The following is a 25,248-nucleotide window of genomic DNA, read 5'->3' on the forward strand; positions in this document are numbered from 1 at the left end:
GATGAGGAAAATATTTCCAAAACTGATGAAATTTTATACTACTGCATGCTGTATAGAAAAGGCAAAAAGGAAAAAGGAAAGAGGGACGAAGATAAAAGAAGACAAATAAAAGTGGGGATGGATGACTTAATGCTTCTGGCTGCCTCACTAGGAGATATAGAGTTCATACCGGCCTGTTCAAAATGAACACAAAAACTTGAATGCACTATAGAAAAGAAAGTGTTGGAAATACTATCCTACACTTCATTTTGAGTCAAGGCTGAGGTTACTACTGAATAGAAGAGAAATTAGGAGCACCCAGGGTCTAAGCCAGGACAAGCCTGCTCTGTTATTGGACTTAGAGTGCGCAAAAAATGCAGCAATAATAAAAACCTGGGAAGAAAGAAGCTCATGCGCCTTCTCCCAGGGTCAGTGGAAGCAAACGCTGCTTCTGCAGAGCCTTTTATGTATTTTAGAGATCAAGTATCCTTTCTTATCTACTGACCTCAGCATCCCCCTTCTCCAAGGATTCCCCTGACTGCTCATCCACCGTACACATCTGTGTGTCCTCGCCTCACTGTGCTAGCTTAGGAGTGGATGGATCAAGCACCCAACACTGTCCCTAGGAAACAATTTGATACGGGTCGAGAGGTAAAGCTGGGGTCTTTAATTTTATCTCTCCTCGCTTCCCTGCCACTGCTTGGCTGGCTGCTGCACAGAGCAGCTGCTCCCTGTTGTCACCTGACTCTGCTATGTCACCCTTAATAAGGAAGGGTTAAAGACGTGTCAACTTAAGGGAAAAGGACCTTCCAGGGGCACTGTTGAGATCTAGAACAACTGATTGATTCCCTAGAGCTGGCCCCTACAGGACTATCCCCTGGAGCAGTGAGGGAAGGAGGAGGTCAAAGCTGGGATGTTTCTATACCTTTCATGTAGGAGCCCATATCTCTGACTCTCCCACTGTCTTTCCATTGAGAACTGTACACCCCATGTGCATCACAAAATACAGTAATGGTTGTAGGGTGTATTGGAAGTTGTCATGATGACCTCAAGGTGAAATGGGCTATGTTGGTATTTAATGCCAGAGACCATCCCAACATTAAAACCTGGAAACATCCTGCATTGGACCAAGAGTTCACATAAAATAATACCTTCCCACAAAATTTTAATACTGCTCCCTTCAAAAACAAAGGAAAGACAATCAAGACAATGTATCTGTTTTCTCACAAAACCTTAGGCTCTAGATGTGATTTGTTTTGAAGTTTCCAATCTGCTTTCACACCTGGACTCCTTGAAGGAATGACTATGTGCAGGACACTAGGACACATCAGGAGATGGATACAGTGCCTCCCTGTCTATCATGCCCAAGTGAGAGGCACAGAAAAGAGAAGAGACTCTGCAGCTCCATGTACATTTTAGAAGAGGAGATCTTATGGGCAGAGATAGGAAGGTTTGGCCTAGAGTAAGATAACCAGGAAAGGTTTCCCACAGGAAACAATTCCCAACATTGTTATGGATGAAGAACAATTCTGGAGATGAGAGAGTGAAGACATAGGGAGATGTGTCTGAAAGGAGCAGCCTTTAGAAGCAGAAAAAGGGTGATGTGTGGGGTAACACAGAGCTGATTATCTTGAGGTGCATTATGGGATGGGTGTTCAGTATAGCCGAATCTTGAAGTGCAGATAGAAGAATATAATTGTCCAGGTTGGAAATGTAGACAAAAACCATCTTATAAAGAATGGTAAGGAATTTAGACTTTATCAAGAAGGCAAATGTTAGCCACTTAAAGATTTTATGCAAGAATACTGGCAACTTAGATGTCTACCTCTGGCTATTGTTTGGCTAAAGGTATTGACCAACACTGAATCCAGTAAATATGCCTTTTCCCCCTTCTCCATCCTCTCTGCTTTTTATTGTAACTGTTTTTTTGGAGGAACTGTGGATTGAACTCAGACCCCTGTGCTTGCCAGGGAAGTGCTTATTCTACTGAGCCATCTCTCCAGCCCCCCGTTGTAACTATTTTTACATTAGCAGCTTCCCAGAGAGTGCAATAAATTGGTCTTGGAAAATTGTTCATCAGAACTTATATATAAGATTTGCCCTGCATCCATAAATTAAAGTCATCTCTAGATATCTAGGTACATTTTATTAATGGGTGCTCTTAGAGGATGTCTTTTCTGGCTACACAGAGAATGCATGATCTTGCTAGCATATTTCTTGTGTAAGCTTGCTTCTGTCATTCTTGCTAATCTAAGCATCCAGAGAATACTCTGGCTTGTAGTTCTCACACATGAAGACCTGGTTCCCTCCATAGCCATCAGTCTTAGTGCCCTGCTATGAATGAGAAGAGTGATCTACTTTTTCCTGAGCAACTGCTAACATGAAAAGTACTTACTCTTGCCATTTCTTTTGATCTTCCCAATGGCACTGTTGGGAAGGATTTATTACATCTAAATTTATGGAGGACAATACCAAGGCTCAGCAGGGTTAAGTGACTTGTCTAGGAATTACATGGCTCTGGGGGCCCAGGAGAAACAGAAAAGAAAGAGGATATGCTTGGTTTAAATGACAAATGTCCTGGTCTCTCTACTCTTGTCATTTTCTCCCTTTTGTGAAGTAGTATTAGCTATGTACCCCCCATTTTTTTCTTTCTTTCTTTCTTTCTTTCTTTCTTTCTTTCTTTCTTTCTTTCTTTCTTTCTTCCTTCCTTCCTTCCTTCCTTCCTTCCTTCCTTCCTTCCTTCCTTCCTTCCTTCTTCCCTCCTTGCTTCCTTACTTCTCTCTTTTCTGCAGTAATGGATGGAGATAGAACTTAGTACCTTGTGCTTGCCAGGCAGGCACTTATGCCACTGAGCTATCACCCTTTTATTTTTTTTTCTTTTTTGTGTGTATCTCCCTGAAGAGTTCTTTTATCTTGTGCATAATGCTATCTCTCAATTGATTTGTGATTTTTGAGTTTTAAACCATTGTTGCTTCCATCATGGACAGATCTTTGTTCTCTTGTCATAATTCGGCAGGAAATAAATGCACATTTGATTGTCACACTCCTAGCTTCTCTTTCTGATTCTGAAACTGAATTTTAAGCCAAGGGTTCCAGTCACTTCTTTCCACTTTATGAAGCCTCTTGTAGGTCTGTGCCTTATGCATGCATTAGCAATTGTTCTTTATAAACTATAGGAGATCTTAAGGCCAATAAGTACCAGGACTTTCAAAGTGCTATTTGCATATACAGTCTCAAGCAATCTCAAGCCAAACTAGTTAACCTTCCAGCTTCCTAATCCTAGGAAGCCCCAAAAACTCTGTAATAGCCAGTGAAGTCCACTGTGCCCACTCCCTTGTGCCTCCCCTGCCTCTTCCACACCTTGAGTTTCTTGCATTCCTCCCCCTCCAGCTTGCCTCTCACTTCTCTTGGCTTTTCGTGGTTCCTCCTTTCAAAAGTTGTTTGATGGGAAACCTTTTCCCAACCCAGGAGTCAGTATCTACTCATTTTTATCTAATTAAAGGATACTCTCAGAAAAAAAGTACTTTCTTTCTTCTAGAAGTGTTTAGGCCACTGTATGTACATATTCTATATTACCATGTATCATACCATCTAAATAACTATTTCTATCTTTTTTGTCTTACTTCATTGATATCTATAACTTTCATTGAGTAATAAAGTTCACAATTATAGGGACTAAATCTTCTTGCAAATGCTGCAGTAGTCCTAGTGATCGACACTTTGTTGGAGAGTGGAAATCTGTTGAAAGCTGGAGTCCTTTATATTATATTATACATTACATAATGGCCATTGAAGTATTCTGATCCATTTCTAATGACCCGCTTCTGGTTAGAATTTAAGTGAATATCACACAGGGGTGGAAGATATTCTGATATCTAATATAGATTTCTGTGAGTCAAAAGAACTTTTATTTACATTGTCTTAATGAACTCCTATGAACTCAGATATTCAGATCTATTTCAAAGTATTGTAAGATTCATGCTTAATGCTGAACTCAGATCTGATGGGATTCATTTATGCTTACCAAAGTTAGTTAGCCAGTAAAATCAATGTAAAAATAGAAAATATTCAGGGGCTTGCAAGATAGCTCAGTGGGCTAAAGCACCTGCTTAGGCAAGAGCAGGGACACCACAGTTCAATCCCTGGCACCACACGCTGCACCAGCCCTGCACGCAGGGCAGGCTGGGCCAACCACAGAGTCAGGGAGTAGTGGCATATGTGTGTAATCTCAGTGCTGGAGAGGCTGAAAATAGGAGGATTACTATGAGTTATGGGTGTGTAGTAAGTCCCTGTAGCAACCAAATACATTAAAAAGTAAGAAAATATTCAAAGAATGGTATACAACAATGGTTATAAGCCCAGTACTGCACCAGACTTGTTCATATCAATACTGTTTAGCAGATACATGATCTTATGTGAATTATTCAGTTTCTCTATAAGCATATTTCTCCACTTGCATCATTGAAATAATAATAGCAATTTCCAAAGAGTTGATAAGAATTAAATAATGTATGCAAAGTATTAACAAATGTAGGCAAAGTGCATTGCCCATTGCTGGATATCAAGTCAGTGTCAAATAAATGTTAACACTATTAGGACTAGCACTATTAAATTAATAGGGGATTAGTAAATAGTGAGTGATTTTCTTTAGCTTTCCCCTCCAAATCACAGAATCAGTTTTCTCTTGTAAGACTTGATAAGATAGCCATTGTCAGCAAGCTGTGATTTGAGGTGACACTTAGACATTCACTAGAGTATCTGGATATGGAACACTAATACTGACAGATATTAAAATCATTGACAGGAGACAAGCAAGTAGATTCTGTCTGGGAAGAAAAAATCCTGATGACTTTACATTATTCTCTGTGATCTCCACATGATTCTAATTTCTCTTTTCCCACAATGGAAGCACTTATCATAATTTTTTTTTCAATCACAAACACTCCTATATTATTTTTGGTTACTACGGTAACCTTATAACCTCTCCCAGAGCAGCGGTTATAAGGCAGGGACTCTGGCATTTGAAAAGAGGAGGTGTGAAGTTATTTTTAGATCGACTGAAATAGCAGCAGTGGGATTCCATTTATAGGAACTGAGGGAACCTTCTCCTATGTCTGGGACAAGGTAATGACTTCTATAAAATAATGACTTTGCCATCATAATCTTTGCCCCAGTGATGATTACATGCCTCTTTAGTGGTCTTTGCATTGTTCTGTTTTGTCTTTTTGAGTATTAAGAGAATGAGGCCTTGGTTGTTGCTCCCATTTTGTCATTTCATTCTTCTTGGGCTAGAAGAAAATGAGAAGCAGAGGCAGACTACCTCTGCTGGCTGAATTGTTCCCAGCTAATAAAACTGCAGGAACTGTACATTAGAGTGTCTTCCATAAATCAGCCCTGGGGAGAATTAGGTGCTGAGAGATGGAGGAATGATGTTTAATCATCACTTGTAGGAAATCATTAGCTGCACACCCTCATTCCGCTACTTGCCCATTTGTCATTCGCCAAATGCTAGCTTCCCCCCAGACCATTAACATTTCTCAGTGACTTTCTAAATGCAGAGAAAAGCCACTGAAGGGGTGAAGGATGGAGGTACATGATGGATACTCACAACTGTGAGCCGTTGCTGCCTCTTGTTCCTGATCCTGTGAACGTGAATGGGTGAAAGTAAGGACAAGATGATCGGTCATCAGATCAGCCAGCTGCTGCCGCATTAGCTGAAGATTCCTTTGCCTCCAGTTCTCTCCTGGGCAAAAATAACCTGATCTCTCCCTGAATATCTTTCTTTAGGCAATATGAGGGATGGTTCTGTCTTATCTTCATTACCATAAATTCATAACAGGTAAATAAAAGGAGAAGGTTGGGTAGTTAATGGGAGACTATCAGTATAAGGAAATGAATTGAGTTACCCAAGACACCCCCTTCCCAGTTCTGTAGACAGACAGCTGCAACTCGAGATTCTATAGCAGCTACTAGAGAATGAAGTAGGCAGTTTGGTAAAATTGAGCTGATTCGTTGTCCACATAGACTGGCAGACACCTTGAAAAGATTGATCCAGAGGTGATGTGTAGACAGACATCTGTGTTCAGAAAAGTAGAGGAGGAAGAAGCCTTGTAATTCTCTTCTTTACTGAAATATACTCTTTGTTGCTAAGCCATGCATACCAGGGGATTTCAGGGGGCTAATTTTAGACAAATATCTCAAATGTTTGCCTCTAATGGATTCCTTAATTATATTTGGTCATGGAGCTTAGCAGCTTTCTGTTCTCATTTATAGTCTCACAGACAATACAGTAAGCAACAGAAAATTTACTGAGGACTTACTATATGCCCTGTACCATAAGAAACTTCTTTTTTTTTTTTTGCGGAACCAGGGATTGAACTCAGACCCTTGCACATGCCAAGGAAGCACTTATTCTACTGAGCCACCTCCCCGGCCCCCATAAGAAACTTCTGACATACACTAAAGGTGCAATTGTACCAGGAATGAAGGATCATCATTCTAACATTTCTGGTGAGAAACCTGGAGTGATTGATAATGTTTTTCTATGTTCATGGCCTTTACCTAAGGCAAGATCCAAGTTCTAAGGCATCTGAAATTCATAAGGTTGGGGGAGCCCTTTAAAAGATATTGGATTAGCTCAGTGTCCTCACAAATGTTAACAATCCCAGCGCTTTGGGAGGCAAAGGCAAGAAGATCACAGGTTTGAGCCCAATCAGGGCAACTGACATTTTAAGGCAGCTGTTTCTTAAATGATAAAAGGACTACACATTTAGGTTTAGGGCAGCTGAAAAGGCATGTTGAAATGAGGACATGGTAGATAAAGCCACATTTGCTCCCTAGTATACTTTCCTGTTCACCCAGGAGTGAAAGAAGCCAATTGACCCATGTTTCCCAGACAATTTGGGGAACCAGGGATTGAACTCAGGCCTTTGAATTTGCCATGGAAGCGATTATTATACTGAGCCATCTCCCCAGGCCCCTCCATGACAATATGAATACAAATGTGAGACAGTCAGGGCTGAGGAGATAGCTCAGTGTTCTAAGTGACCACCTGGCAAGCACAAGAACCTGGGTTCGATCCCATGTACTGCATGCCATATCATCTCTAGAACCCCACATTGGCAGGAGGATCACTATGAGTCCAAGCTGCGTAGTGAGACCCTATGCAGGGTATAATTGCAAGACCCTATATATTTATTATAATAAATAAATAGAACATTTTAAAGTATTTAAAAAAGTAAGACAGTCAAGTGTAATTTTAATAGCCCAATGTTTTCTAGGAGAAAAGATTTTGGAGGGTGAAAATTTAATCATGAACTGTCTGTCTGGTTTAGCAGTTATTACTGATGCTTATAAAGTTCTCAGGGAGGGCACCATCGCTGGTGGATCCTGGACAAGGTTTAAGAGAGCAAAGCCTATTAGGAGGAGATAGCAAATGGGAATCAGAAGTGCTGAATCTCAGCATTGGTTCTCTCACTTATAAGCCATGTAAGCTTAGGGAAGCTACCTTCTATTTCTTTGTTACAAAAACAGAGAGCTTAACTGTAGCCTTGGAATTTTCTCTTTCTAACTAAAAATGCACTAATTTTCTCATATATTTGGAGTTGTTTCTTGTTGGATATTTACAGAGAATGGATCCAAGTGAAATATATAGAGAAGAGGAAAAATATTGTTGGGCTTAGGGTGGATAGGGACAGCAAAAGGGCCCATGAAAAACATCATAGTACTAACATTGGACCTAACATGTGATCACATAAAATTCCAGGTCACATGGTCGTAGATGAAAAGCTAGGTTCAGCAGCAGAAGACAGGAGTGGTCACTGGTCCTGTGATGGCTGGATTCCCAATAGAGTTGGTGTATATTTGCTCAGAGTCACATTTCTTTGCCTGGTCCCCATCCACAATAACAACAGTCATGACAACTATAATAGTAATTCTATAGCTATTTATGGGCTGCAAGGTTTGTTTTTCTGTCTGCTGACAATCAGAAAGTGGCTTACTTAGGCAGGATCCCAAATATGTTTTCATAAGAAAAATGGGGACTCATTTTCAAGTTCTTAGGATCAACAAAGAGCTATGTAACTCACAATGTAGCTGAGAACATCTTATCCTCAATACACCAAAGTAAGAAATATGGCTGGTGCTGATTTTTATGCAGCAAACTAGAAAACAATGTAAAAACTTAATTTTAACTGAAAATGAATACATACATGTTTAAAGAGGATAGAGAAATAAATGAAATGGTTAGATTTGATGGGGAATTTCTAGGGAGTATTTAAAGGTTGTAAATTCTTCTTATTTTACTTTAAGTAGATGATGTTCCTTTGTTTGCTGATGGATGTGAATGCTAACCCAACTTGCCTTTTCTGGTCGGTGATGCTGGCTCTGTTGGTGAATGGACTCAAAATGAAGTGAATCGAGACACAGATAGATTTGGCATTAGTAGGAAAAGGGCTGCATCCAAATGGGTTTGTCCGATGGGGAAAGAGAGAAGAAAACCAGAGGGTGGCATGCCCTTTCTCATCTATTTGGGGAGAAAGACAGGAGGGTGGATGAGAAAGTTAGTCCTACTGCTTCTACTTGTGAGGTTCATACATGCTTTTGGGAACAAACCAGGGATGGCAGAGGAGTGGAGATAAAGGGAGAAATAATCACAATAGTCCAGGCAGCTGTGAGGATAAGTACAAGTTGGTCACATGGGAGCTGGATAGGGATGCAACATTATGTAGTAAAGGTGTGAAAGTGATAAGGAAATAGAAACATACTTCTTTCAGATAGAATTACCAGGAAGAAAAGACAGAAGTGAGATGAAGTAATTAACTAAATTACTTAAATAAATATCTAATTCTGTGTGTGTGCATGTGTATGTGCACACATGTGCAAAGGATCTGAGACAAAGATGTAAAATGCTAATAGGGATTAAACCTCTACAATGGGTGCATGAGTGCCAGTTATAAATCCTCTACACACTTTATCTTTAAGTTGCTTTAGGATAGAATTATCATCAATTTACTGTTCATAATTTATAAGAATAGTATTAACAGTGTGATGGGCTTGTAATTTGCTCTGAAAAAACTTCACTTTAGAGTTTATATTTCTTCAGGCCGCTATGCCTGAGTAGTTGAGACCATTCGTAGAGGTCATGATCCAGCCATTCTAGGAAAGTGAAGCATTTTATGGTCTTGCAGGTGAAGGTTAAGATTTCTTCATGCTGGGACCGGGGAGATGGCTCAGTAGGATAAGTGCTTGACTGGCAAACACAACAATCTGAGTTCAATTCTGGGTTCCATAAAAAAAAAAAAAAAGATTTCTTCATGCTAATATGGGCTACATTTGAGTTGGGAAAAGTTGCACAGAAAACACTTGATTAATCTCCATTCCAATGAATTCATTTCTAGACAATGATAAAGACTATTGACCTGCCCTCATCAGTGTACTCTAGGATGCATTTGATTTCTCATTGCACATAGAAAATGCAATGGAGGGTTTGTGCTCTTGGGAGAAAACTGAGAGCTGAAATCTTGGGCGGACCCATTGGGTGTATTTTATGATGAGGATGAAGCTTCATCAGTTCTACCTCCTATCGTGATGCTTAGGATTGTGTATATGGGTTTCCATGGTTTGCAATGAAGCAGACCCAGATACAGGAAAGTATTTCACTGAAATGTTTCCAAAAGCAGAAATTCCTTGAAGCCTCTTCCTTTGGCCTTTTACCCTGAAATAGTTATCTTTTTCCAGCAAATCATCCTCATGTTCCTGATAAGTGTCATACACTGTGATAGACACTGCAAGTGCTGAGATATGCTAGTTCTGGTGCCTTCATCAAGGCCCTCACAGTCGAAAGAGAAGGGGGAGCAGGTCAGCTGGCAAACCTGAAGGGTAGGCTTTGTCTTTAGAGTCAGTGTGCCACAGCCAGTCAGGTAGGGGCACCCTAACATCACAGCCAGTGGGCCCAAGAAGATATTTTGAAGAGATGGTAATCTGCAGAGGAATAGCTTTTAGCTAAATGAAACAGATGGGAAGCATATTCCACGTGGTGGGAAGAGCATTTACAAATCCCTGAGAATTTAAGGGGGTGAAACAAGATAGGAAAGCTCTCCCAGTCCTGGCACTTTGTTGAAGTATGTTGAGGTAGGTAGTGATTACATACCTAGTTTCTTGTTTCTTAATCCTTTGGCTGGCAGTGTAGATCTTGCCTTATCTTGGAAGCCATCTGTGTCTAAGAAATAATTTATAGCCAAAGGAGAGAGAAAGTGTGACTAGAATTACTGGGATGTGTTATGATACGTGGTGTTTCCAGAAGATGGTGCTGGAAAGAGTCTTTAGGCTGTTATAGGACAAGAAGGGCTAAAGATAGCTTAGTTAACAATTATTTGCAGGCTGGGGAGATAGCTCAGTAGAATAAGCATTTGCCTGGCCAGCACAGGGTCCTGAGTTTAATCCCTGGTACTGAAAAAAAATTTGCAATAAAGAACTTTTATAACTTTACTAGTCATAGTTGTGATTTCTCAAAAAATTATATTCAACACTTACCAAATATTTTCTCTGGGTCAGGTATTGCTCTGAGAATTCAAATGTACTCACCTCCTTATCTCTTACATACCCCAATGGGATAGGTTAAAGTTGTTGCTTGATTTTACAGATACACTAGAGAGTGACTAAAAAAAATTTTCCAAGGTCACACAGTCATCAAAGTGGTAGGAATGTAGCCGGGATTCAGACCCAGCCAAGCATCAGGTCCTGGAGTCCCTACAACTGCCTCCTGGATTAAGACCACATTGTGGCTCCATTTTTAAAACCATTCAACTGTGCCTTCTTTTATTTTGAGGTAGTGTGGTTTTATGTTTATCTAAGGTAGAAAAAGAATAGACTCATCGGAGGGAGTTTGGGGCAAGTAAAAGTGAGAAAGAAAGTGTACTCTACAAAGTGAGAACACAGTACAGTGAAGGAGGAAAGGCAGAGGCCTTGGTTTTGTATTCTTGATTGTCTGCATATTGCTTGGAATTTGTATCCTTTACACTCATCATTTCATACAAAAATTCATGTTATCAGCTGAAATTTTTGTGAGTCTAACTCTTTCCTAGGCAAATTAATAATTGATGTTTTCATTAACTATATCGATAAGGGAGCCATTTCTTTCAATATTTTTCATTTTATCTTAACCTATCAATTATGAAAGAAGCAAAATGTGTATGGAAAGATAGATAGCTTTATGAGAATATGTCTAGTAAAAAGGGAGAAGTCATAGTGATTTATATTTCAATGAGAGTCCATCTATTTTTACATGTGTCAAATATTTGCTGATTGTCAGCTATTGTATATGCTTGGCCCTAACTGTGGACTAGTAATACAATTAAAAAGATATAGTTCAAATCCTCAAAGATCTCTTGGTTATTTGAACTTAACAAAATTTCTATTTTTCTTTCTGTCTATAATGGGACAGATCAGAAAATCAGAAGCAGAAAATCTCCACAGCAAGGCTCTATTTTATTTATTTATTTATTTATTTTGTATTTTAGGGAAGGGCCTACAGGGTATTAAGGGTCTCACTACTAGATCAGACTCATAGTGATCCGCCTGTTTACAGCCTTCCAAGAGCTGGGATTAAAGGCACGCGTTACCACACCCAGTCTCAATCACTGTCTCAGCATGCCCTGAGGGCAGGACTGGCACCACAGGCCTGGGGATTGAACCCCTGGCTCTTATGCCTGCTTGCAGGTGCTTTAATCTGCTGAGCTACTTGGCTGGCCCTAGGGCTCTATTCTATTTAGTTAAATAAATCATGAGTATTAAATCAGGTGACTAGAGATCAGGGCTCTTTTTTTTTGTATTTTAAGAAAGATCTTGGAAAGTAGAATCTCAACACCACACACACACACATACCCACACACATTTTTATACACATACCCTCACATATGCACACTCTTTGCCTTGAGACTCTTCAAGACAATCTATAGACCATTCATTAAAAAACCTGGCTGAGAAAACAAAGAAACTATAGCTGTAGCATAGAGATATAGGGAAGTTAGTAAAGGAGGCTATATTAAAATTTAAGTAGGACATTTATGTTGTATTAAAAATAAACAAGTTTAACAATTAATGCAAAATATTCACTTGTGTCTAATGTTTACTTCCCCTGAACTGTTGTTTAAAGACTTATCAATCTACATTACCAACATTTCAAAAATATGATTAGTGATGTCAGCAATATTCAGGGTTTAAAATTTATTTTTAGGCAATACTGTATATAGGTAGGTGCATGCTGAAAGCTAGGGAAGCAGATTCTCTGCAATGAACCTTTAGCCTCAGCTCTAGTCTTCCACTCTACAGGTGTTTTGAATCTGTGTCCACTAAGAAGGGCCATGGACAGATTGGCTTCTGTATTCTACCATTATAAATCATTCTAAAATAATTAAAACATAAGTAGGTAAAAATAGTGTTTTCCACCTCTGATTCTTTACATTCCTTTATTCATAGAACTATTAAAGAACTTTCTGTTATCATTAGGCCTATAATCATAACCGCAGAGAAGACATGGTTTTAGCTGCAGGAATAATAAATATCCCCCAGGCAAACAGCCAGAGAGTATCAGACCCTGAACAATAGCATCTTTTGAGCTCCAAATAGCTTTGTATTTGTATTCCCACTTGAATTTGTGCTGTGAACGGTTAGTTCTTGTTTTGTTAATAATCTTACTCTGCAGTTGAGCAAATTTAGAATTGTTCTAAGGCTTTTCCCAACATCACATTATCAGTGTTAGTGAAGAAGTTTTCAAGTCAGATTTTTCAGGTGTCATGATGAGCATTATTCCTTCTTGATCTGATCAGCATCCTTGTACAAAGCTTGCTACAGTCTCTCTGACGACGTAGGATGCCAACGTCGCGAAGTCAAGCACTCCTGTGCTCCGTGCAAATGAGATCTCCCGTAACTCAAACTTCGTGGGTTGTATTCTCCTTGGTTGAACTGCGAAAATCATGACTTGAGCAGCATCAGAGGATCGACTCACAGGGGAGAGAAAGGCCTCTTCAAACTGCTTTCATTAGCAAAGAAAATGCTCATCACTGCAACCACCCTGATTATGTGGTTGAAAGCCTGCTCCGCCCTCAACCCCGCCATGGCACCAGGCCCAAAGGAAGGAGTGTGGTAGCGCTGCACTTTCAACGCTGTGCATGAGCCAGGCCCTGTTGTGCTGTCCCCTTGGTTTTCCAAGTCTGACTTTGTTCTTTGAGCTTCTCTTTCAATTGAATTTTATAAGTGTCGGCCAAATAGCTCAGCAGATTAAAGCACCTGTAAGCAGGTACAGGGGACTGGGGTTCGATCCCCTGGCCTGCCATACTGGCTCTGCCCCTGGGGCACACAGAGATGGCAATTGACACTGGGCATGGTGTCGTGAGCTTGTGATCCCAGCTCTTGGGAAGCTGCAAACAGGCGGATCACTACGAGTGTGATCTAGTAGTGAGACCCTGAACACCCTGTAGACCCTTCCATAAAATACTACATATTTATTATATAATATATAATATAATATATATGTAGGTATATGCATCTCTTTACCATTCCCATAGCAAATACAATTCAATGGAAAAAATAAAATAAAGTGACAAAACAAAATGAGAGAAAATAACAACCATTGTTGAATCCCTATCATCTTGTTTAGTGAAATTCAATATCATTTCTAATTTTTTTGCTAGTTTTTTATTCTCTTTAAAAAATAAAATAAAGAAAAATGAAAAAAGACTGACAAACTGAAATAAAACAACACCGAGCTTCTACCATGATACCTTGCTTTGTGAACCCAATACTGACTTCCTTACCCCGTCTCTCCTTTTGTAACTCTTTTGTAGCTCTCCTCTAGCTGCATTGGCTTTGTTGAAAAAATTTTAGACATTTCAAATTTGCTTTTTGTCCTGTAAATGTCCTTTCGGCTGACCGTCAGACGTGTCTATTCAGACCAGCTCCAGAAACACCAATGTAGTCCTTTTTCAAGTTTATTCACGGCTAACTAAGTCCTAAATCAATTCAAAATCTTTACACTAATCTCGTGGAACAGAAGCATTACAAACGCCAACACAGACAGGCCTTAGAGTACGGTTTCCTCTCAGCTAGCTGCTTCTCCTTCTGACGTTCCGCTCCTGCTGGGATGTTGTTCACAGTTGTCACCATATATGCACAGCTTTTAAACTTTCATAGTTATTTATTATTTGCCCACCCCTAGAATGTAATTTTCATCAAATTTAACTTCTTACTATGTCCTAAGTCTTTAGAGGATTCTCTGAAGTACAAGATGTGATCAAACAATATAGTTTTTTTTGTTTTTGTTTTTCTTTTTTTTTTTTTTTTTTTGGCAGAACCAGGGATTGAACTCAGGCCCTTGTGCTTGCTTATTCTACTAAGCCAACTCCCTGGTCCTAGTTAATATTTAAATTAAAAGCATTATTATTATAGTAAGAGATGCATTGCCAATAACCTTGTCCTCAAAGCACTCCTTGTCACTTTGACATCCCTATCCCATCGTCCTGGCCATTCTCTGAAGCAGTTCTGCATTCCTCTTTCAAGTTCATGCGTGGTGACCTCAGTGTCCTGAGTCGATTCAAAATGTGTGCAGTAATTTCCATGGAACAGCAACACTGTCGTGTGTCTTTGTCCCCCTGGATTCAATTCACTGGATTCGGTACCATCTGACTTTTAGCTCTTTCCCAAAGTTAGAATGGTCATGAAGGATAAAGGCTTTTGAATTGACTTGGGACATCAAGTTATCCATGGCACAGTGCAATTAAGGACTCTCGTGAAAGAGGATTTTGGAAACTGCTTCAGAAAATGGCAAGAATGGTGGGATAAGTCAGAGTAAGGGGAAGTGTTTTGAGGTAATCAGTTGGCATGGGTCTTTTACTCTAATACATTATTATTATTATTAGTAGTAGTAGTAGTAGTAGTAGTAGTAGTAGTATTTTGTATTCTAGGGAAGGGTCTACAGGGTCCTCAGGGTCTCACTACTAGATCGTAGTGATCCGCCTGTTTACAACTTTCCAAGAGCTGGGATTACAGGCGCATGCCACCACACCCAATCTCAACTGCTGTCTCAGCATGCCCTGGGGGCGATGTCAGCATGTCAGGCCCAGGGATCGAACCCCTGGCCCCTGTACCTGCTTGCAGGTGCTTTAATCCACTGAGCTATGTTATAAAACATTCTTAAAATTTAAACTATTGCTATATTTTATCATGCCTATTTAATAGGTGACAAAAACAGTGTTAGATTATATGTGATGAGTGTGAGATTTTAAACTGCCTTACAGTTGGCATGAGATAGATGATTGGGACAAAGACTGTTATTCACCATAGAAGTAATAGCCTGGGTAGTATTTTGCATCAGATCCATTTCATGTCCAAGGCTTAATATGACTATATGCCCTATACATATAGCAGGTTCCATTACAGGTGAAGAATCCAGAATTAGAGCTAACTGTGAGTTATCCAGAGAAAGAGGAGAGAGAGGAGAGATAGAGACAGAGATTGAAACAGAGAAAGAGAGACATAGTGACAGGGAGAGAGACAGAGACAAAAAGAAACAGAAAGAGAGACAGAGTCAGAGACAGAGAACAGAAAGAGAGAACAGAGGGAGTTAGTTCAGGGACAGAGAGATAGAGACACACAGATAGATAGAGACAGACAGAAACAGAGAGGGAGACAGACACAGGGAGAGACTCTCTTTTCACCCCTGAATATAAGCATTTTCCTTGATAAGGGAAGGAGAGATTCACCTTGGGCCATCTCTAGGAAGGGGCAAATCTTTATTCTGTCTTGTAATGTCTTCTGATATAAACATCTACATTTGATTTCAAAGGCATTTGCTCAGAAGTCCAGAGGCCCTGTATAAACATGCAGTATTCACAGAGAATTATCTCTGAGTGTACACTTTTCATGTTATTAACTCCAAGTCACTTTTGCTTTGAACTTGTGAACAATTTTGTGGAGAAACTCCAAAACCTTCACATTGTCCAGTTTGACCTGATGTCTTAGCCCAGTCAAATACTGAAGAGCTCGGACCCCAGGCATCTATCTGAGCTCAAGAATGTTTCTTCATTCACAATCCCCATTGCATTGATAGCATTCCTTGGACTTGACTCGCAAAGCCTCAGCTCAAGAAATGAAGCTCAGCAGAAGTCTGGAGTGCCAAGATCCTCTCGAGAAATGTTCAGGATGAGGAAGTTTCCTTCCTTCTCATCTTCTTATTCTCACACTTCAGATTACTAATGCAAATCTGTGGAGAGTGTTCAAGAAAAACAGACTGGAAGGCTTAAAGATATACACATCCCAGAACAAGAGGCTAGTTTTACAGGAAGCCTGGAGGAGATTCCATGGAACTCTTTAACCCAAATTAGCTTTCCTTTCCATCCTATCATACTGTATATCTATTTTGTACCTCTGCATCAATATTAATAGATTCACCCTCATTACTCACATTCCTTCTTTCAAACATCATTGCTTCCTATGTTATTCTTCATGCCATATTTATTTTGAGTGAATAAATAAAACAAAGAAATGGGCATAATACTGACCCCATGTCTGGTGCAGGGAATGAATAAGATAAGAACTTGTCTTGTGAAACTTACTGTCTCATACAAATGTGTAAAAATAAATATTTATAATAGAGCAGTGCTTCTCATCTTGGGTTGATTTATGCATTTTCAACCATTAGGAGACATTTGGAAATATCTGGACACATTTCTGATTGTTGTGACTGGAGGAGAAGGAGGGGTTTCTTATTAGTATATAGTAAGCAGAAGGTTTGAAAGCTGTTTAGTGCTTTATAATTTATCGAACAGTTTCCAAAAACAAAGAATTATTCACACCAAAGTGTCATTATTGCTAAGATTTAGAAATCAGTCACTAGGGGCTGGGGAGATGGCTCAGTAGAATAAGTGCTTGCCTGGCAAGCTCAAGGGCCTGAGTTCAATCCCTGGTTCTGCAAATAAATAAATAAATAAATAAATAAATAAAATTAGTCACTAGACTAGCAAGAAGCATGCACATAAAATCGAGAGATGTAGTTATTGTGCAGATGGAGGGCTTAATAAGTCTCTGAGGGATGGCTGGATTTATGGGGAAAAAAGTTTACCTAAAGAGGTAACTACTAAAGGTAAGTAGGTTTTCTCTAAGTAGACATAGTGGGTGTAGCAGCACCCAGATTCCTTAAAGGCTGAAGCACAAAGCATTGATTTTCTGCCAGAGAAGTACTTTTTTTTCCCCAAGAGTAATGGTGACCACTGAGAAAGTTCATTGCAAATAATCACAATGAAGCTAAAGATTGGTTCTCTTTTGAAGCTTTTGAGAGTGCTTGTTGTGCACTCTGGTGAGGATTCATATTTACTCAGAGTAATGACATGCCTACCTCCTTGAAGCACCTACTGAGTGCTGCGATGGCGAGAGGGACTGGAAAGCTCTTTCAAGCCTGTATTATCTTCTAGAACATACACACCTACTCTGTGTGTCTGTTGTATTTCTCTCCAGATGGAGATGTGTGCCTCGATGTGAACATGGAAGTTTGGCAGGAATAAAGTGACCCTCTACCCTCAGGCAGGACTCGCTTATTAGTGTTTCAGTGTGTGGTCCTCACTCTCTTTTTCTAATCCACTGTCTGCAAACAAAGGACACTAAGGCTCTTGCGGGACTGCTACAAGGTGAAGGAAATGCCACAGACATACTGGTCTTTCTTCTGAGCAAAAATTAACATTTTATTGTATTCGGCCACTTGGATATCAGAGTTCACCTGTTCCCATAGCACATGCTGCCATGACTAATTTAGGCAATACTTTAGACACAGTGCCCCTAATCTTTTCAACAGTCTTTCAGTAGAGGTGTCACTCTCCATATTTTAAACTCAAGGAGAAAGAATTCTAAGTGGCTAAGTAACTTAAGGTAGTCAGCAAAGATCAAGAATAGAATGTGTACGCTTCCTCATATGGCAAAGCTGTGAATTTCCCCCCTCTCAGAAGTTCTGAATGACTGTAGCAGAACTCCTCTATGAAGATTTGCATCCTTCTAAATCTCTGGTTTGGGAAGGAGATGAAATTGGCTTCTTCTTCATTTTCTCATGCCTGATTTACTGTTAGTGTAGCACTGTGGTGAACTAAAACATTTAGCCTCCTGTATGCACAATAAGAGCTAACATGCTCAACACATAGTAATTGAGTTGCAGAGGGGTACCTTCCTTGGCAGACACTCTGAAATGGAGAAAGGGAAAACTTTCACATGTGTGGTTGCCTTTCCTTACTTTTTATTTTCTTCAGTGAACTGAAGCTATAATGAAGAAAGGGCCATCATTCCTCTCTCAGCTGCTGGAATCCACTCCCATTCAGACAGTTTATTGGTCACCATCACTGGAGGTGATGTTATTAGTAGCCAGACAAAATCTGAATAACAGTATGTGAGAGCTTGGATGAATGTGTGGCTGAATGGGACAGCATACACATATTTGATATGGCTTGTACTTAAAGACCTGAGCAAAAGACCAACCAGTGGGGGTGAATCTCAGAGTTAAAGACATGAGAGTTGGTAGATACTGTGGCCTACCAACCTTTGAGCTTCCAGCTGGATTAGCATCGCTTGGAAAATCACCACTCCTTCATTCCTAGACTATATGTTAAGTTGAGGCAGTGCAGCAACTTCTATTTCCAGGGTGGACACCCAATCTATCCTTGACCCCTCACTGCATCCCATCCCCATCTCTCAGCACTGTCTCCAGCCACTGTGACCATTATAGCAATAGGCATGTTACCACCACAGCTCCATGTCAGTGGTCCTAGGATGGCAGTGATGCTGACAAGGGTGAGGCCACTGTGATATCAGAGAAACTTAACCACTGGCGCCATTCCTTTGCTTGTATTATCAAAGTTACTTTCAGTTTCCTCATTTGTAACCCAAAGGTATACAAATGGGTTATGTTCTTCTAGGCCCTGTTGATGATTTTAACAACTTAGGAGAAATTGTTGAAAGATTTCGGTAACAGGGAGATATGTTCAAGTTTGTGTCTCAGAAATAGGATCTATGGCATGTCAGACAATGCAGAATAGAGGTTCAGAAATTATGTGAATAGGTTAGTTGGAAGGTAGTTATGGCAATCCAGGTACCTCAGAACATGGTTTTGTTGCTGCAGAGGAAATCAACAACATAATACAAGATAAAAAAATATTTGTGGACACCACATGCTGTGCCAGCCCTGTCCCCAGGCACACTAAGCTGGCTATTGAGACCAGACATGGTGGCGTGTACTTGTAATCACAATGCTGTGGAGGCTGAAATCAGGAGGATCACTATGAGTCTGAGATGCATAGTGAGACCCTGTACCAAATATATTAAAAAATATATTTAAGACGTAATGGGTAATGAATTAAGGATGGAAAAATGAGAAAGAAGATGCCTGTAAGAGTCAGTCCTAAATATGGTTTGGGAAAATGTTTTATTGAGAGTTACTCAAGGAAAAATAGATAAATTCACAAGAATAACAAATTTGGAGAGGGTTTCAGGATCATAAGTTCATTCATAAAATGTATTACATTTGTGATGTCGTTGTCACATTTTTTAGAAGTTTCAGCTAGGCAGCTGGAGAATTGAGTCTGGATTTGAAAAAAAGTGCTCAGTACATGTGCATTGGTGGTAATTGAATTCATGGGAATGGATGAAAACATATAGCAAGTGTGTAAAGGGGAGATGGGAAGATGCCTCGGGATGTGCCTCAAGTAGCTCCACTCCTCACAGGTCAGGTAGAAAAGGATGAAATGATGACAGAGAAAGGGCAAACAGAGGTAGGAGGAAATTGCGGTGGAAGGGCGGTTTGCATCAACTGAGGCCAGAGGGAAGTGTTTGCAGATGTGCTAGTGAGCCATGCTGATGGCTGTCGACAGCTCCAATTAGCTGAGAACAGAAAAATGGTTTCAAGTTGTGCAATATGCACACCACTGGTGACCTTAGTCACTGTTCTAATAGTGTGATCAGAGGAAAAACCAGATGGTGGCAGTCCAGAAATGAATGAGGAGGGAGGAAGTGGAGATGAGTTATCATAAGCAGGCCTTCCAAACCAGTAAGCTTTTAATGTGCAGAAATGAGCCATCAGAATCTAGTAATATACTGGACAAACAGAGTTTTAGGATTAGATGTGGGTATGTCCTTCAGAATGAAAAGTGCAATTATATTTAGCTTTCTGTCCAAGGTTTAGCTCTATGTAACTGTTATGGTTTGTGTCTAGTTGTCCCCCCAAAATCTCATGCAGGCTTTGGGTCAGGCTTCTAGAGTTTGTATTAATTCATGATCCAATGCTGAAATTATGGGTGGGAGTGCTACACTCACCCTGGGATGGGCAGCCTGAACACAATATAAGGAAGGGAGAGAGGCTAGGTGGCTGCTGCAGGTGCTGCTCCTCCCTTTGCTCTTTGCTGTCTTCCACCACCATGAACAGCTGCCCCTTTCCATGAGCCTCTTGGCCTTAGACCCAACCAAATATGGACAGAAACATTCATAAACTATGATAACTAAATAATCCTTTGTTTCCTTAATTTTGGGTGTCTGGTATGTTGTTGAGACAAAAATAACTGACATATATTGAGCATATATACCTTGTGGTAGACATTGAGTTGCGGAGTTAAACAACAGTTTGTTCTTAGTCTTAAGGAACTAGTTGTCTAAATGGGGATGAAGACTGGCACAGAGAGCATTCTAATGCAAGGTAAAAATGCAGAGTTGAGGCATGGAAGAGGACCTCCTGAGGAGAACAGAGAAAGCTTACCTGGAGGAACAATAGCTGAGCCAAGTCTTGAGGGATATATAAGATTTAAACTATTCTCTTTGGAAATTTATCCTATACATGGAGCCAACATGTAACACTGCATGTCAATATAGTTAGTCTACATGCACACCCAGTGGGCTACATATGCAGAATACCAGCCGCCAGTCTTACCAGACTCCTGATGTGGGCTAAATGCCCCTACTTGGCTCTGCATCTACTGAAAAAAGATAAAGACAGAGAATGTAGATATGTAGAAAAGAATTTCTCCCGGACTTCTTATCTCTGTGGGGTTTCAAAATGAAATGTACCAGCTCCACAGGGAAGCCTCTGACAGATGGGAACCTATTTAACAAACCACACAAAATGAGTAGATTGGCTACATGAAGGGCAGCACAACCACAGAAATCTATTCTCAGAAACGTGGGTGTTGGCGAGTGCCAATGACCCATATTCAGAAATATTTGCCTATTAATTAGGGCAGGTGGTACCATCCCAGAAGGCTTTTCTTAGTAACTGTAACCAAGAGCATCTGCAACTTCAGTCCTATGAAAGAACTTCAAGTGTGAGAAATTATAGCAGTGTGTAAGAAAACTATGAAGCCTGATTTTTTTTGCATCTACATTTCTGTTTTCCTCTAAGAAGTGAGGAGCGTCTGGCAGCCCAGGACATACTTAACATGGAATCATTCTCTACTTACTAACTTGAAGCCTCTTGGTAGCCTCTTCATTTAGCATGTGGCTACCAATGATGAAACTACCAGATTCCAATAAGGATACTTAACTATAGTTGAAAATTATTGCAGGGTGGGTAGGTAAGACAGAGAAAAAGGACAATACTATATCGCTCATTGGTTTACCTTTTGTTTCATTCATTCATGGATGAAAGGCTTATTCAGCATTCTTTTATATGTTGTAGACAATATTAAGCAAAACAGTATCCACCTTAAAATTTAAAATCTGCTGGATTTTGTTTTATTAAGGAATCATTAAATCATGGCTATAATTGCTATTACAAAGCATGGAAGCCCTGGGAAAAAAGTAGGCAGTCTGGTCTTTCAGTGGTCATGAAAGTCAATAGAAGGAGGTAAACTGCCATGAAAATTGAGATTCATATTGAAGAAATGTGGAAGGATGGTGTTCTATGAAGTGCTAACATCATACATTTAGGAAAGGAGACTCACATCACATAGGTGTTACAAGACTAACTCTATTTCTTGAGACATAAGGGGTCAAGATCAAAGGCTAAGACATTAAATGGAGAATGGGAGGAAGAGGAGATGGCGATATAAGCGGGGGGTCACATCGTGAAGGTCTCAAGGGCCACTTTGAGGAGTTAGGATGTCTGTTGTGCAGCTCCAGGGTACTTTTAACTGGAAATGGGCATATTCATCCTAACTGTACATTGGGAGATATCCTTTAATATATTTGAATCCAATAATAAAACCTGTGTCATATGCTAGACACTACTAGGAATGCAGCAGTTTTTAAAACAGGCACAGGGCCAGCCAGATAGCTCAGCAGACTAAAGTGCCTTCTTAGGCAGAGCACAGTGGCTGGAGTTTGATCCCTGGTGCTCTGTGTTGGCCCCACCCCCAGGGCACTCTGAGACAGTGATTGAGACTGAGCATGGTGGTGTGCACCTGTAATCTCAACGTTTGGAAGGCTGAAAACAGGAGGATCACTACAAGTCTGATCTACAAAGTGAGGCTCTGAACATCCTGTAGACCCTGTACCAAATACATTAAATATAATAAAAAATAAATTAAACAGACATAAGCACTGACCTTGTAGAACTTACGAGTAATGTAGACAGAAGATACATGATTTGAAGGATCTGTGAGGTGTCAATAGGGGACATGTAGGGTAAGAAGTTGAATTTAGCATTCTGTGATACTAAACCAAACAGTAGGTGATGGTGACTTAATCCAGGGGAGAGAGAAGAGTTGGGATCCATGGAATAGTTCCAGGGATGGAACTAATGTCAGGATCATAGGATTCTCTGATTGAATACAGGAAGAATGCATGACTGAACTGGGATACGTGGGTCCTTGTAAACTAGGCTTGATCAAATAACATGATCAGAGTCAGTCTACCCAATAAATAAAAATGAACTTAATCATCACAATACAACTTGTCCATTTTAGAATTGAATCCTGCAGTAATGGAAAATGATACAGAATTTCAAAATACAACCTCCTAGTTGTACGTATCTTATACTCCTAGCAGAAGATCATTTGGCAGAGCTAACTTCTGAGACTTGGACAAGTAAAAGCTTTTGCATAAGTTAAGATTATAAAAGCATGGGGGACCTTTAGATCTTCTAGTTTCTGTTTTAAATTTCTTCTATTAGTGTTCTGTAACTTTAACTATATTTGTTTTGTTTGTTTTTGTAGTGCCGGGTATTGAACTCAGGACCCTGCGCTTGCTAGGCAAGCACTTATTCTACTGAGCTATCTCCCCGGCCAATTTTCATTATAGAGGTCTTTGACTTCATTGCTTAGTTTGATTTGTAGATACTTTATTTATTTTTGAAGTTATTGTGAGTGGAATCATTTGCCTGATTTATTTCTCAGCTAGTTTATTATTGAACTAATAACCAAAGGCTACTTTTTTAAAATATTGATTTTATACCATGTGATTTTTTGGTTTCTTTTGTCCAACACTTTATCACCAGAAATTTAGAAAAATAAATGTCACAAATATTTAAAAAAAAAGATTATAAAGGCTATTAAGCATTTTGTTTTTGGGCCTTTTGTGGGGAGAGCTGGAGCTCCTACAGTGGCAGGTTCTTTTTGCATTTTTAGCTCAGAACAGTTTTTTCTAGGATCTTACCATATTTTTATTAAAGTTGTATGAAATTTTAATTAATGATATATCAAAGCCATAAAGCATGCAGAAAATAATATAGCAGATACCTTTGTACCTACAATCACTAATATTAAACAAAGTTTCCTTTGTGTCATGTTCACTTTAGGTCTGTTTCTAAAGGATTTAAACATGATGAATTTTTCTTTCCTTTCTACATTGACCTTGACATCTTAGGAGGGACAATGAATGAGCATCATACCATATATGAGTTCTTTTACATCTACTGAATGTAGATGTATTCACAAGCACCACACAGTTTTAAAAATAAAACTACCTAAATTGCACATGAGTTTATCATTATCCAATTTTTCTTCTATATTCAACATGCAACTATTGAGACTTCCATGATCATAAAAGGGATTCAGTTTTTTCATTCCAACAGTTATACAGATCCCATTGCATGAGTAATCTTTGTGGAGAGTCCATTTTCTCCACGGAGACATAGTAACTTTTCTGTATCTTCCTTGTATTAACTTTTCTCTCTGACAGTGACTAAGAGACACAGTTGTTATGACTATCCTCCCTAAAACTTGGCGATATCCATATGTTATGGTTTCTATGTAGGTGTCCCCAAGGGTCTTGTACACTTGTAGGCAGGGCCTTTAGAAGGAAAATGAATATAAGGGTAGTATAGCTGATTTACTTTTAGGAGATTGGGCCTAGTGCTTGAAGGGGTCATTGTGAACACTACTGGAAGATTGTAGCTCCATCCTCAGCTCCTCCCTGGGCTAGCTTCTGTTGGCCATGGCATTAGCAGCTCTCCCCCTCCATGGCCTCTGCCATACTCTTTCTCCTTTAGACCCTGATGACGCTAGACTGAAATGTAAACAAAAATAGCCTCTTGTCCTTGAAGCTGTGCATGTTTGGTATTTTGTCCCAACAATGAGAAGAAGGACTAAGACATTATCTGGTAGTTACATTTTGACAGTGTTCAAGTAAAATGATAGTTATTGATTTATCTACAGTTTCCTAAGTATCATTGTGAATGAGTATCCCCTCTTTCATATTTTATTATCCATTTGAGTCTCTTCTGCTGTGAGTCACTTATCAATATTTTTTGACTGTTTTTCTGTTTCTTGTTTTGCCTTTTGGTTTGTTCTTGTATCTTACGGAATTTGTTGCAGTTGTCCTATGTCCTAAGGATCAGTTCTTTTATCCAGAGTTGTAGTATCTTCCAGTTTGTAACTTTCTTCCATGATAATGATAACTATTTTTGTTCCTGTAAAAGGGATTTTTGTTTTTTGCTTTATTTAATATGCATTGAAATATGTGTACGAATTTTCCCTCTTATATTGATGTGCCTTTTATACTCTAGAAGGAACTGTTTCCTAACCAAATACAATAGTTAAGTTTTTTTTTCCATACTTTCTTCTGAAATTCTTAGACGACTGATTTTCATATGTAGTCATTTTATGTTAGTGAACTCTCTTCTTGTATGTAGGAAAAGGGAGGGTTCTAATTTTGTCTCTTTTCAAATGGACAATTAAGTAGCAGTCTCTGAGCCATCTATTAAGGTGTTTTCAAAGCTATTTCTCCCACGTGAAAAATTTCAGGTACGTAAAAGGCTGTCCTTCATTTTGAATTATGTTCCTTTGGCTTATTTTCTATTCCTGCACATGGACT

General features: G+C 39.5%; 1 protein-coding gene across 2 annotated transcripts in view; it reads left to right on the top strand.

Moving 5' to 3' along the window:
* Agbl1 (ATP/GTP binding protein like 1) overlaps positions 1–25,248 on the top strand; it is a 958,008-nt gene that overhangs the window by 760,665 nt on the left and 172,095 nt on the right. The gene's annotated exons all lie outside the window — the stretch shown is intronic.

The sequence above is a fragment of the Octodon degus genome, unplaced genomic scaffold (genome assembly GCF_000260255.1).
Source record: "Octodon degus isolate 3935 unplaced genomic scaffold, OctDeg1.0 scaffold00002, whole genome shotgun sequence".
NCBI lineage: Eukaryota > Metazoa > Chordata > Mammalia > Rodentia > Octodontidae > Octodon > Octodon degus.